Below are 15,419 nucleotides of genomic sequence, written 5' to 3' on the forward strand. Positions count from 1 at the left end.
TGACAACACCTAGAGACATTTCTGGTTGTCACAACTGAGACGGAGAGGGAAGGACACTACTAGCACCTAGCGGGTAGAGACCAGGGACGCTGCTAACCATCCCACACTACACAAGAGAGCCCCTGCAGCACAGAATGGTCTTGCCCCAAATGGCAATAGTGCTGAGGTTTAGAAGCCCTGGGATAGTAGGTAAGACAGACATATAAACAGGCAACTAAAATACACTGGAGGGGGAAGGTGGTGGCCAAGATGGCAGAGTAGGGAGACACTGAGCTCACTTCCTAACACAGATACACCAAATTACAACTACTTACGGAGCAACTACCCATGAGAACAACCCAAAAACTAGCAGAAAAGATTTTCCACAACTAAAGATGTAAAGAAGGAACCACAGTGAGATGGGTAGGAGGGGCTGAGAAGTGATATAGTCAAGACCCACACCCCCAGATCAGCAACCCACAAATGTAAGAAATACCTCCATCATCACTCTTCCCAAGGAGCAAGGGATCCAAGCTCCACACTGTGCTTCCCAGCCTGGAGGTCCTGTACCAGGAAGGGGAGCCCCCAGAATGTCTGGCTTTGAAAACTATCAGGGCTTATGTTTGGGAGGGTTGGAGGGCTATAGGAAACAGAGTCTCCACTCGTAAAGGGCACACCCAAAATCTCACCTGCTGAGTGACAGTGCCAAGGCAGTAGTTTGAAAAGAGCCTGAGTCAGACCCACTTGCCCATCATGGAGAGCCTGCTGGAGAGGCAGGAGGCACTGAGACTCCCCCTGGGGACATAGACATGGGGGGCAGTCATTTGGGGGAGCTCTTACTACCACGATAACACCAGCACCGGCAAGCACCATTTAAAAGCACTCCCTTTAGTGAATTAGCACTGGGGACCCAGCCCCACCCACCAGTGGGCCAGCACCAGCACCAAGCACCCCAGGCTACACACACAGCCACACAGGGACCAGGCCATGCCCACCAGTGGACCAGCAGCAGACCCATGCTCCCCTGGGCCACACAGCAAACCATGCAGGAAGCCTACCTGGCCCTCCAGTGGGTCCACAGTCACTGCACGGGGCACAGCCTCATAGCCCCCCGGATCGGGGCCCTGCCCCACCTACCAGGGTGCCCACAGTAATCAGCCTCCACCACAACAGAAGGGCACAAGCAGCCCACGTAGGCACCACTGAAGCACATAGCTCTGGTGACCAGAGGGGAATGTGCTGCTGGGTCCCATAGGATGTCTTCTATATAAGGTCACTTCAAGATTGAGAACATTACTGACCTATCTAACACACTAAACACAGAGAATTGGGCAAAATGTAGGGACAGAGGTATTGTTTGAAATGAAGGAACAAGACATACATAACCTTAGAAAAAGACTAAACAAAGTGGAGATAAGCAATCAACAATACATTAAAAGGATCATACACCATGGTCAAGTGGGCCTTATCCCAAGGATGCAAGGAGGTTCAATTTTGCAAATCAATCAATGTGATACACCACATTAACAAACAGAAAAATAAAAATCATATGATCATCTCAATAGATGTAGACAAATCTTTTGACAAAATTCAGCATCCATTTATGATAAAAACTGTCAACAAAGTGGGTATAGAGGGAACATACCCTCTAAATAAATGTAATAAAGGCTATATAGGGATTCCCTGGTGGCGCAGTGGTTGAGAGTCTGTCTGCCGATGCAGGGGACACGGGTTCGTGCCCCGGTCCGGGAAGATCCCACATGCCGCAGAGCGGCTAGGCCCGTGAGCCATGGCCGCTGAGCCTGCGCGTCCAGAGCCTGTGCTCTGCAATGGGAGAGGCCACAACAGTGAGAGGCCCATGTACCGCAAAAAAAAAAAAAAAAAAAAAAGGCTATATATAATGAGCTCACAGCTAACATCACACTCAATGGTGAAAAGCTGAAAGCTTTTCCTCTAATATCAGGGACAAGACAAGGATGTCCACTCTCACCACTTTTATTCAACATAGTATTAGAAGTCCTAGCCACAGTGATCAGACAAGAAAAAGAAATTTTAAAAAATCCATTGGAATTGAAAAGGGAGAAGTAAAACTGTCGCCATTTGCAGAGGACATGATCCTATATATAGAAAATCCTGAAGATGCTACCAAAAAGCTATTAGAAATAATAAATGATTTCAGTGAAGCTGCAGGATACTAAAATGATACACAGGAATCTGTTGCATAGAAATACACTAATAACTCACTATCAGAAAGAGAAATTAAGGAAACAATCCCATTTACAATTGCATCAAAAAGAATAAAATACCTAGGAATAAATTTAACCAAGGAGGTGAAAGACTTGTACTCTGAAAAGTATAAGACATTGATGAAAGAAATTGAAGATGATTCAAACAAATGGAAATATATACCATGCTCATGTTTTGGAAGAATTAATATTGTTAAGATGACTATACTACCAAGGCAATCTACAGATTCAGTGCAATCCCTATCAAAATACACAGGCCATTTTTCACAGAATGCAAACAAATCATTCTAAAATTTGTGCGGAAACACAAAAGACCCTGAATAGCCAAAACAATTTTGAGAAAGAAGAACAAAGCTGGAAGTATCACACTCACTAATTTCAAACTATACTACAGAGTTACAGTCATCAAAACAGTACAGTACTGTCACAAAAAAAGACACACAGATCAATGGAACAGAATAGAGAGCCAAGAAAAAACCCCACACTTATATGGTCAATTAATCTATGACAAAGAAGGCAAGAATATACAATGGGGAAAAGACTTCTTCTTCAATAGATGGTGCTGGGAATACTGGACAACTACATGCAAAAGAATCAAACTGGACTACTTTCTCACACCATATACAAAAATAAATTCAAAATGAATTAAACACTTAAATGTTAAGACCTGAAACCATAAAACTCTTAGAAGAAAAGATAGGCAGTATGCTCTTTAACATTGGTCTTAGCAATATTTTTTTGGACCTCAGGCAAAAAAAAAAAAGCAAAAATAAACAAGTGGAACAATATCAAACTACAAAGCTTTTGCACAGCACAGGAAACTATCACCAAAATGAAAAGTCAGCCTCCTGAATGGGAGAAGATATTTGCAAACAATGTATCTGCTAAGGGGTTAATATCCAAAAATGTACTAAGAACTCATACAGCTCAACATTAAAAAAAAAAAAACAATTTAAAAATGAGTGGAGGACCTGAATAAACATTTTTCTAAAGAAGATGTAAGGTGGCCAACAGACACATGAAAAGATGCTTAACATCAGTCATCATCAGGGAAATCCAAATCAAAAGTGCAATGAGACACTACCTCACACCCGTCAGAATGACTGTCATCAAAAAGACAACAAACAGCAAGTCTTGGCGAGGATGTGAAGAAAAGGGAACACTTGTGCATTGTTGGTGGAAATGTAAATTGGTGTATCCACTGCTTTCCATAGAAGATTCCTCAAAAAATTAAAAATAGAATGGCCATATGATTCAGCAATTTCACTCTGGGTATTTACCAGAAGAAAACAAAAACAATGAAAAAAGAAAGACATAGGCACACCAATGTTCATTGCAGCACTATTTACAATAGCTGCACTATGGAAGCACCTTAACTGTCCATCAGCTGATGAGTGGATAAAGAAGATGCGTATACATATATACAGTGGAATATTACTCGACCATAAAAAAAATCTTGCCAATTGTGACAACATGGATGGATCCAGAGGGTATTATACTAAGTATTTTACTATGTGAAATAAGTCAGACAGAGAAAGACAAATACTGTATGATCTCACTTATATGTGGAGTCTAAAAACAAAACAAGTAAACAAACAGAACACAAAGAAAACAGGCTCATAGATACAGAGAATAAATGGGTAGTTTCCAGAGGAGAGGAGGATGGGGGTGGAGCGGTATAGTGAAGGTGATTAAGAGTACAATCCTCCAGCTATAAAATAAATCATGGGGATGTAATATACAGCATTAGAAATATGGTCAATAGTATTTTAATAACTTATTATGGGGACAAATTATGGTGATCATTTCATAATGTATGCAAATGTCAAATCACAATGTAATACACCTGAAACATAACATTGTATGTCAACTACATTTTTTTTTTAATGTGAAAGTTTGCCACCTGGAATTATCTCTCTCCCGAGGAATTTATTATATTTTCAGGTAATTAAATATGTATCTGTCCCATTTAACTTTGTCACATTATATTCTATGTTACGCATGGCTGTAATTTTTGAAGCGTTCCCAGATAACAGGCACACAGGATGTTTCCTCTACTGTTGCTAATACAGACTGTAATATGGTACAGTCTTTAAAAACTTTCTGTGGATATGTACTCATTTTTGCCATTAGAGATACCTAAATCTATACAATTGTTTGTGCTCATGGTAAAGTCATTTTTGAATTTTATGTGTACTAATGGCCAAGTCATTTTTGTATTCTATGTATGTAGTTGAATTTCACTGAAAAGAGTCTTTGCAAGTTTGCTTTCCAGTAAACATGGTCTGAAAGGACCTGGGATGCTGCCCCTTTTGCAAGGCCTCTAGTTCTCAGTGCCCAGTCAGGAGACTTTGTGGAGTTGGGGATAGAATTAATGACATTGAGGGTGTTAGACTCCTCTCTTCATTGAAGGTCTTCTGGCTACTGACTGCTTCTCTGACCCTGCTTAGGAGTTTCACATTAGCCACAAACAACCCAGATAAACTTCAACATAGGATTGTATAAAAACTTTGGCATCTCTCCATCTCAATAACACAGGAAACAATGTAGATGAATCTCAAGAGTTACTGAAAAACTTCAAACCTTAAGTGTTTATTTATTATTCCACTTTATTATTCCACTCATATGACACTTCTGAAATGACACATTTATAGAAATGGAGGGCAGGTAACAGATGAATGGTTGCCAAAGTTTAAGATGGCAGTGAAAGCTGGAGGGAAGTGATCATAGCTATAAAAAGGCAACCAGATAAGAACCTACTGTAGAGCACAGGGAACTCTATTCAATACTCTCTAATGGCCTATATGGGGAAAAAAATCTAAAAAAAGAGTGGACATATGTATAACTGATTCACTTTGCTGTACACCTGAAACTATAACACAACATTGTGAATCAACTATACCCCAATAAAAAGTTTTTTAAAAAGGCAACCAGAAGGATGCTTGTGATGATGGAAATGTATATCTTGAACTGTACCAACATCTATATTCTAGTCTGTACGGACCACCGTTTGGCATTGGTGAAACTGGGTAAATGGCACACGGGATCGCTGTGTATTATTTCTTACAGCAACGTGTGCACCTAAAATTATTTTGAAATAAACATTTTAATTAAGTAATATACTGAGGATGACATCTGTGAGGGAGGAAGTAGAGGGTGCTGTAGGAGCCAGAGAAAAGCACCTAACCTGCAGATAAGGGATCTGGAAGGATTCCAGGAAGAGGAAACGTCTAGACAGAAAACCGAAAGATGAGTCAAACAGGAGAATAAGGGATTGGGGCAGAAAGAGAGATCCAGACAAAGGAAACAAGGGTGTGCAAAGAGAAACAAAGCACAGTGGAGGAGCAGTCCTGCCCGCTTATCTCTTCTGAGCACACAGCATCCACCAACCACTGTTGCAAGCGCTGTAGAATCATTAATGCATTTGACACTCACAATCACCTTAAGAGGAAAATGCTTCTATTATCCCTGTGTTATAGACGTGGCACCTGTGTCCCAGAGAGGTCAAATGACTTGCCCAAGGTCACACAGCTGATATATAGTGGAGCTAGAATTAGAACCAGGCATCCTGGCTCCCAGACTGCATAACTTTGAGCACTCTGCTGCATGCAAACGGTAATTCACTATCTGGGAGCATGAAGGTGAAGGGGGTGGGCTGTGGATAGGTATGGGGAAGGTGGATCCAGGAGGTAGGGGATGGGCCCACATGGCCATGTGAGACACCTGAGAGGTTTAGGCACCAACTAATGGCAGTGGGAAATCGTTGAAGGATTTAGTTGGAAAAGGGACATATTTAGATATTCGGGAAGTAGCATAGGTCAGGGAAGAGCCCAGATTAAGAGTGCATTGAGGCAGAGAAGGCTTTTAAATTCATGACCCTAGAGGAAATCCTGGTGCCCTTTGTATTCCAGGGAAAGATGCACATTTCTTGGCTCCTTAAGACATCTCACCTGTCCAGCATCTCTCCCCACGTGTGTCAGCGGATCACCCTTCAGCCCGAGATAAAATCAGAACAAAGTGGTAAAAAATGGGCTTCATTGCTGTATTTCAGAAGGAGTCTTCTCCATGGCCAACCGCCGAGCATCATTTAGCCAGCTCGCTAACTAGAAGCTTTAAAATAACAGAATTGTTGAGTAGTAGAAAAATACAGTTATTAGCTCTGATTATAGGGGAATCCTATTGAGCTGTGAGCGTGCTCTGCCCGTCTTCTCCTAACTGGCAATTTCAAGCTGCCTCCTTTCCAGATTTCAGAGAAGGAGAAACCCAAACCTTGCAAGCGGCTCTGCATTGTTTATTTGTTATTTTTAAACAAATCAAATGGAAATTGAGCTGCCTTCTTGGGAACGCTGCCAAGTGGCCCCGGCTCTCCTTCAGGTGTTTGTGGCGAACACCATCCACAAGCCACGATCGCTTCAACTGCGGATAATCAGGGAACTAATTACAGGCCTTGTGGCTCGCCCTCACCAGCAGGTAACGTAATTCACTACTAAGTGGGGTGAAAATGAGCCTCCCGTGCTTTGGAGGAAGCTGTCAGTCCCCATAACATTCCAACACTCCGCTACTGCAGGTTTCCCTCAAGGAAGATCTGGCGAGCCTCAGCTTCAGGGAGAACGCTGACCACCTGCCCATCCCTTCCTTCTAAACACGTATGTATTGAGGCTCTAAGTTTCAGACGAGCCAATGGAGCTTGTAGCCTACAGGCTAGCCATAAGTAAAGGAGATCATTGTTTAATGGTGATAAAGACTGGGAAGAAAAGCAAACACACGTTCCCACAGAGTGGGGTCCTTAGAATGGTTGCGTCTCTCGAGAGGCAGCATCTCCCAGAGACCTGACTGATGGGAAGGATATGGTCCTGCAAAGATCTAGGGGCAGAAGATTCCAGCAAATGCAGAGGCCTGAGGAAGGAGCAAGCTGAAGGTTCAAGGGCAGAAGGCAGCGTGGCCTGAGTGGGTTGAAAGCAGAAGAGAATGTAGGGAACCAGGCAGGTCATTTCCACTTTGCAGCCATCGCCACGAGCTTAGATGTATTGTGAGGGCAGTGGGACACTCCTGGAGGGCTTCAGGGAACAGCAAGGCAGGATTAGTGTGAGACCACAATGGAAGGTGGGGAGCAGGGCAGGAATCGTAGGCATATTCCGGAGGTAGAGCCCGGAGGTGCTGGTGATGGTGTTTAGATGATGAGCGTCCCAGGTCTCTGGGCGCATCACTCTATTTCCTCCTCAGACCAGGGGACAGAGCTCTCTCTACAAAGCATTGTCTTCTCCACCCTGTGTTTCTTAAGCATCTGCTGAGTGCACGGGTTGGAGTTCTCTTTTGAGGCTCTGTCTACTGCAATATTCAAAGGCAAGAGACTTTCCTTAATAGAAAACCACGGTGGTTTCCAGAAAGCCTGCCATACAAATATGAAACAATATACATTGTTTTTGGTTTGGGTTTATTTCTGGGTCACAAAGACCTTACAAATTCTCATGAGGCGTGAAATGGACTAAAACTCCCAGAAAAATGCATATGCTTATAAGAGCGTTCATACGTATATTTCGCTAAAGACTATCTGTTAACACTCTGGGGACCTGTGAGCCCCCAGTAAAGATTCCCTCCCATCAAGTGACAGGACACTTACCCCTTGGTCCAGAAAATCTTGAAATAATATCCCCGTTTTCAGCAGGCCTCACGACCCAAAGTCCTTGCCTATCATGAATAACAGAATCAGGGGCAATGCCCCCCGGGGTATATATTATCTTGTCCAGTTTAAAATGCAGATAAACTCTCCCTGTTGAAACCAAATGAGGTCACGAGGGAAAAAAGAGTCAAGAGCCAGCAAGGGTGTCCGGGCCTGTCTTGGCCCTGCACAGGGCAGACTGACTAGTGGTCACAAATGTCACCAGAGTCGGGCAGCTGGGGGTCAAGACCAGCTCTGGCACTCGCTAGCTGTGTGAGCTTGAGTGAGGCAGCGTGTTTTCTAAGGGTTCGTTTGTTCATCTCTGGAAGGGGGACGGGCATTGCACTTCCCTCCCAGGTTTTGGGGGAAGGTTAAATAAGATTGTGTCTACAACGTGAGCTTCCCACGGCGGTGTGGTCATAAGCTGAGCAGGTTTGGGCGAGTCAAGGCAGCTCGGAGCCTCACGTAACAACCCACTCCTGCCCTATTGGGCTGGGGTATTTGGAGAATCAAATGGGAGAATGTACATGGAAACCCCCTATACATCCCTAACAGTCAATACTTATAGTACTGTTGCTCTGACGGTTCATCAGGACAGGCTTCTGAAGCTTCCCTGCTCAGAAAAGAGAGGGTCTGTGATATAAAACAAGCAAACAACTTTCCCTTTTAGTCTGCTGCAATAGCCTTTGAGATCACTGGTGACATCCTAAGAAACTGGGGCTGGAAATTTTTCGCCTAAGCTCGTAAAGCAGGTTGAATAAGACGATTGTTGGATTGCGCTGAGGAGCTGGTAAATCACAGCTTACTGTTGGGTGCGGTCCAACGTGTGGTCACATCTGGATAAGCTGGATCTGCACAGGGGGAAGTTCGGATCCCTGGATGTCTGGTTATGCGAGGCTTCCCCTTTGATTCTTACCCTGGTGTTTAAAAGGCTTTGGAAGAACCCAAGTCCACTGCCCTTCTTTGTCAGTAGGAACTAGGGGGCAGCGGAAGCTCAGGCCATGCCAGTATCACTGTTGTCAGGGTGACGGCCACTGTTATTGCACAGAGCTGGACAAGGACAGGACACAGGTTGCATATTCAGTGTAAAACAGGATGGACCCTTGGACATTTGTACGCCCATAAAACAGAATATTTTCTCGGTGCAGCAACTATGGAGAACAGTATGGAGGTTTCTTAAAAAACTAAAAATAGAGTTATCAGGTGATCCAGCAATCCCACTCCTGGGCATATATCTGGAGAAAACCATAGTTTGAAAAGATACTTGTACCCCAATGTTCATTGCAGCACTATTTACAATAGCCAAGATACGGAAACAACCTAAGTGTCTATTGACAGATGAATGGATAGAGAAGGTGTGGTACATGTATACAATGGAATATGACTCAGCCATAAAAAACTTTTTGGAAATAATGCCATTTGCAGCAACATGAACGGGCCTAGAGATTATCATGCTAAGTGAAGTAAGTCAGACAGAGAAACATAAATATCATATGATATCACTTATATGTGGAATCTAAAAAAATGATACAAATGAACTTATTTACAAAAGAGAAACAGACTCACAGACATAGAAAACAAACTTATGGTTACCAAAGGAGAAAGCTAGGGAGGAGGTATAAATTAGGAATTTGGGAGCAACATATAAACACTACTATATATAAAATAGATAAACAACAAGGACCTACTATATAGCACAGGGAACTATACTCAATATTTTGTAATAATCTATATGGGAAAAGAATCTGAAAAAGAATATATATATATATATATATATATATATATATATATGGCTGAATCACTATGCTGTACACCTGAAACTAACACATTGTAAATCAACTATACATCAATTTAAAAATCTCATATTACACAATATTGAATGGCAAGAGAAGCTGTTATGAATTATGTCCCTTCCCCCCAAAAAAGATATGCTGAAGTTGTAATTCCCAATACCTCAGAATGTGACCTTATTTGGATATAGGGTTGATGCAGATGTGATTAGTTAAGATGAGGTATGCTAGAGTCAGGCCATGTGAAGACACTGACAGACACACAAGGAGAATGTCATATGGTGACAAAGGCAGAGATTGGAGTGATGCACCTGCAAATCAAGGAACACTAAAAATTGGCAGCCACCATCAGAAGCTGGAAAAAGTCAAGGAAGAATCCCCTGTAGGTTTCAGAGGGATCCTGGCCCTGCATCACCTTGATCTCGGAAGTCTATCCGCCAGACTGTGAGACAACACATTCCTGTTGCTTTCTTTTTTTTTTTAAACATCTTTATTGGAGTATAATTGCTTTACAGTGGTGTGTTAGTTTCTGCTGTATAACAAAATGAATCAGCTGTACATATACATATATCCCCATATTTCCTCCCTCTTGCATCTCCCTCCCACCCTCCCTATCCCACCCCTCTAAGTGCTCACAAAGCACTGAGCTGATCTCCCTGTGCTGTGCAGCTGCTTCCCACTAGCTATCAGTTTTACATTTGGTAGTGTATATATGTCCATGCCACTCTCTCACTTCATCCCGCCTTACCCTTCCCCCTCCCCGTGTCCTCTGGTCCATTCTCTACGTCTGTGTCTTTATTCCTGTCCTGTCCCTAGGTTCTTCAGAACTTTTTTTTTTAGAATCCATATATATATGTTAGCATACAGTATTTGTTTTTCTCTTTCTGACTTACTTCACTCTGTATGACTGTGTACGTCCATCCACCTCACTGCAAATAACTCAGTTTCGTTCCTTTTTATGGCTGAGTAATAGCCCATTGTATATATGTGCCACATCTTCTTTTTCCATTCATCTGTCAATGGACAATTAGGTTGCTTCCATGTCCTGGCTATTGTAAATAGAGCTGCAATGAACATTGCGGTACATTATTCTTTTGAATTATGGTTTTCTCAGGGTATATGCCCAGTAGTGGGATTGCTGGGTCATATGGTAGTTCTATTTTTAGTTTTTTAAGGAACCTCCATACTGTTCTCCAAGGTGGCTGTATCAATTTACATTCCCACCAACAGTGCAAGAGGGTTCCCTTTTCTCCACACCCTCTCCAGCATTTACTGTTTGTAGATTTTTTGATGCTGGCCATTCTGACCGGTGTGAGGTGATACCTCATTGTAGTTTTGATTTACATTTCTCTAATGATTAGTGGCATTGAGCATCCTTTCATGTGTTTGCTGGCCATCTGTATATCTTATTTGGAGAAATGACTATTTAGGTCTTCTGCCCATTTTTGGATTGCGTTGTTTGTTGTTTTGATATTGAGTTGCATGAGGTGTTTATATATTTTGGAGATTAATCCTTTGTCAGTTGCTTCATTTGCAAATATTTTCTCCCATTCTGAGGGTTGTCTTTTCGTCTTGTTCTTGCCTCCTTTATCAAAGATAAGGTGACCATATGTGCGTGGATTTATCTCTGGGCTTTCTATCCTGTTCCATTGATCTATGCTTTCCTTTGCTGTGCAAAAGCTTTTAAGTTTCATTAGGTCCCATTTGTTTAATTTTGCTTTAATTTCCCTTTCTCTAGGAGGTGGGTCAAAAAGGATCTTGCTGTGATTTATATCATAGAGTGTTCTGCCTATGTTTTCCTCTAAGAGTTTTATAGCGTCTGGCCTTACATTTAGGTCTTTAATCCATTTTGAATTTATTTTTGTGTATGGTGTTAGGGAGTGTTCTAATTTCATTCTTTTACATGTAGCTGTCCAGTTTTCCCAGCACCACTTATTGAAGAGGCTGTCTTTTCTCTATTGTATATTCTTGCCTCGTTTATCAAAAATAAGGTGACCATATGTGTGTGGGTTTATCTCTGGGCTTTTTATCCTGTTCCATGGATCTATATTTCTCTTTTTGTGCCAGTACCATACTGTCTTGATTACTGTAGCTTTGTAGTATAGTCTGAAGTCAGGGAGCCTGATTCCTCCAGCTCTGTTTTTCTTTGTCAAGATTGCTTTGGCTATTCAGGGTCTTTTGTGTTTCCATACAAATTGTGAAATTTTTTTGTTCTAATTCTTTGAAAAATGCCAGTGGTTATTTGATAGGGATTGCATTGAATCTGTAGATTGCTTTGGGTAGTATAGTCGTTTTCACAATGTTGATTCTTCTAATCCAAGAACACAGTATATCTCTCCATCTGTTGGTATCATCTTTAATTTCTTTCATCAGTATCTTATAGTTTTCTGCATACAGGTCTTTTGTCTCCTTAGGTAGGTTTATTCCTAGGCATTTTATTCTTTTTGTTGCAGTGTAAATGGGATTATTTCCTTAATTTCTCTTTCAGATTTTTCATCATTAGTGTATAAGAATGCAAGAGATTTCTGTGCATTAATTTTGTATCCTGCTACTTTACCAAATTCATTGGTTAGCTCTAGTAGTTTTCTGGTAGCATCTTTAGGATTCTCTATGTATAATATCATGTCATCTGCAAACAGTGACAGTTTTACTTCTTTTCTGATTTGGATTCCTTTTATTTCTTTTTCTTCTCTGATTGCTGTGGCTAAAACTTCCAAAACTATATTGAATAATAGTGGTGAGAATGGGCAACCATGTCTTGTTCCTGATCTTAGTGGAAATGACTTCAGTTTTTCACCATTGGGAATGATGTTAGCTGTGGGTTTGTCATATACGGCCTTTATTATGTTGACGTAGGTTCCCTCTATGCCCATTTTCTAGAGAGTTTTTTTTATCATAAATGGGTGTTGAATTTTGTTGAAAGCTTTTTGTGCATGTATTGAGATGATCATATGGGTTTTTCTCCTTCAATTTGTTGATATGGTTTATCACATTGATTTGCATATATTGAAGAATCCTTGCCTTCCTGGGATAAACCCCACTTTATCATGTTATATGATCCTTTTAATGTGCTGTTGGATTCTGTTTGCTAGTATTTTGTTGAGGATTTTTGCATCTATGTTCATCAGTGATATTGGCCTGTAGTTTTCTTTCTTTGTGACATCTTTGTCTGGGTTTGGTATCAGGGTGATGGTGGCCTTGTAGAATGAGTTTGGGAGTGTTCCTCCCTCTCCTATATTTTGGAGAGTTTGCGAAGGATAGGTGTTATCTCTTCTCTAAATGTTTGAGAGAATTCTCCTGTGAAGCCATCTGGTCCTGGGCTTTTGTTTGTTGGAAGATTTTTAATCACAGTTTTAGTTTCAGTGCTTGTGATTGGTCTGTTCATATTTTCTATTTCTTCCTGGTTCAGTCTCGGAAGGTTGTGGTTTTCTAAGAATTTTTCCATTTCTTCCCGGTTGTCCATTTTATTGGCATTTACTTGCTTGTAGTAATTTCTCCTGATCCTTTGTATTTCTTCAGTGTCAATTGTTACTTCTCCTTTTTCATTTCTAATTCTATTTATTTGAGTCTTCTCCCTTTTATTCTTGATGAGTCTGGCTAATGGTCTATCAATTTTGTTTATCTTCTCAAAGAACCAGTTTTTAGTTTTATTGATCTTTGCTATTGTTTCCTCTAAGTAGTGTATTGTTTAGCCTCCATGTGTTTGTACTTTTTACAGATTTTTTTCCTGTAATTGATGTCTAGCGTCGTAGCGTTATGGTTGGAAAAGATACTTGATATGATTTCAATTTTGTTAAATTTACCGAGGCTTGATTTGTGACCCAAGATATGATCTATCCTGGAGAATGTTCCATGAGCATTTGAGAAGAAAGTGTATTCTGTTGTTTCTGGATGGAATGTCCTATAAGTACCAATTAAGTCCATCTTGTTTAATGTGTTGTTTAAAGCGTGCATTTCCTTATTTATTTTCATTTGGATGATCTGTCCATTGGTGCAAGTGGGGTGTTAAAAGTCCCCTACTATTATTGCGTTACTGTCAATTTCCCCTTTTATGGCTGTTAGTATTTGCCTTATGTATTGAGGTCCTCCTATGTTGGGTGCATAAATATTTACAATTGTTATATCTTCTTCTTGGATTGATCCCTTGATCATTATGTAGTGTCCTTCTTTGTCTTCTTGTAACAGTCTTTGTTTTGAAGTCTATTTTGTCTGATATGAGAATTGCTATTCCAGCTTTCTTTTGATTTCCATTTGCATGGACTATCTTTTTCCATCCCCTCACTTTCAGTCTGTATGTGTCCCTAGGTCTGAACTGGGTCTCTTGTAGAAAGCATATATATGGGTCTCGTTTTTGTATCCATTCAGCTAGTCTATGTCTTTGGCTGGAGCATTTAATCCATTTACATTTAAGGTAATTATCGATATGTATGTTCCTATTACCATTTTCTTAATTGTTTTTCGTTTGTTATTGTAGGTCTTTTCCTTCTCTTGTGTTTCCTGCCTAGAGAAGTTCCTTTAGCATTTGTTGTAAAACTGGTTTGGTGGTGCTGAATTCTCTTAGCTTTTGCTTGTCTGTAAAGGTTTTAATTTCTCCATCGAATCTGAATGAGATCCTTGCTGGGTAGAGTAATCTTGGTTGTAGGTTTTTCCCTTTCATCACTTTAAATATGTCCTGCCAATCCCTTCTGGCTTGCAGAGTTTCTGCTGAAAGATCAGCTGTTAACCTTATGGGGAGTTCCTTGTATGTTATTTGTTGCTTTTCCCTTGCTGCTTTTCATATTTTTTCTTTGTATTTAATTTTTGATAGTTTGATTAATATGTGTCTTGGCATGTTTCTCCTTGGATTTATCCTGTATGGGATTCTCTGTGCTTCCTGGACTTGATTGACTATTTCCTTTACCATATTAGGGACGTTTTCAACTATAATCTCTTCAAATGTTTTCTCACTCCCTTTTTTTCCTCTTATTCTTCTGGGAACCCCTATAATTTGAATGTTGGTGCATTTAATGTTGTCCCAGAGGTCTGTGAGACTGTCCTCAATTCTTTTCATTCTTTTTTCTTTATTCTGCTCTGCGGTAGTTATTTCCCCTATTTTATCTTCCACGTCACTTATCCGTTCTTTTGCCTCAGTTCTTCTGCTATTGATTCCTTCTAGAGAATTTTAAATTTCACTTATTGTGTTGTTCATAATTGTTTCTTTGCTCTTTAGTTCTTCTAGGTCCTTGTTAAACGTTTCTTGTATTTTCTCCATTCTACTTCCAAGATTTTGGATCATGTTTACTATCATTACTCTGAATTCTTTTTCAAGTAGACTCCCTATTTCCTCTTCATTTGTTTGGTCTGGTGGGTTTTTACCTTGCTCCTTCATCTGCTGTGTATTAATCTGTCTTCCCATTTTGTTTAACTTACTGTGTTTGGTGTCGCCTTTTCTCAGGCTTCAGGTTCATAGTTCCCACTGTATTTGATGTCTGCTCCCAGTGGCTAAGGTTGGTTCAGTGGGTTGTGTAGGCTTCCTGGTGGAGGGGACTGGTGCCTGTGTTCTGGTGGGTGGGGCTGGATCTTGTCTTTCTGGTGGGCAGGACCATGTCCGGTGGTGTGTTCTGGGGTTCTATGACCTTATTATGATTTTAGGCAGCCTCTCTGCTAATGGGTGGGGTTGTGTTCCTGTCTTGCTAGTTGTTTGGCGTAGGGTATCCAGCACTGGGGCTTTCTGGTCGTTGAGTGAAGCTGCGTGTTAGTGTTGTG

The sequence above is a fragment of the Aethalodelphis obliquidens genome, unplaced genomic scaffold, assembly GCF_003676395.1.
Source record: "Aethalodelphis obliquidens isolate GAN/ISIS:26980383/991018 unplaced genomic scaffold, ASM367639v1 scaffold120, whole genome shotgun sequence".
NCBI classification, from domain to species: Eukaryota; Metazoa; Chordata; class Mammalia; order Artiodactyla; family Delphinidae; genus Aethalodelphis; species Aethalodelphis obliquidens.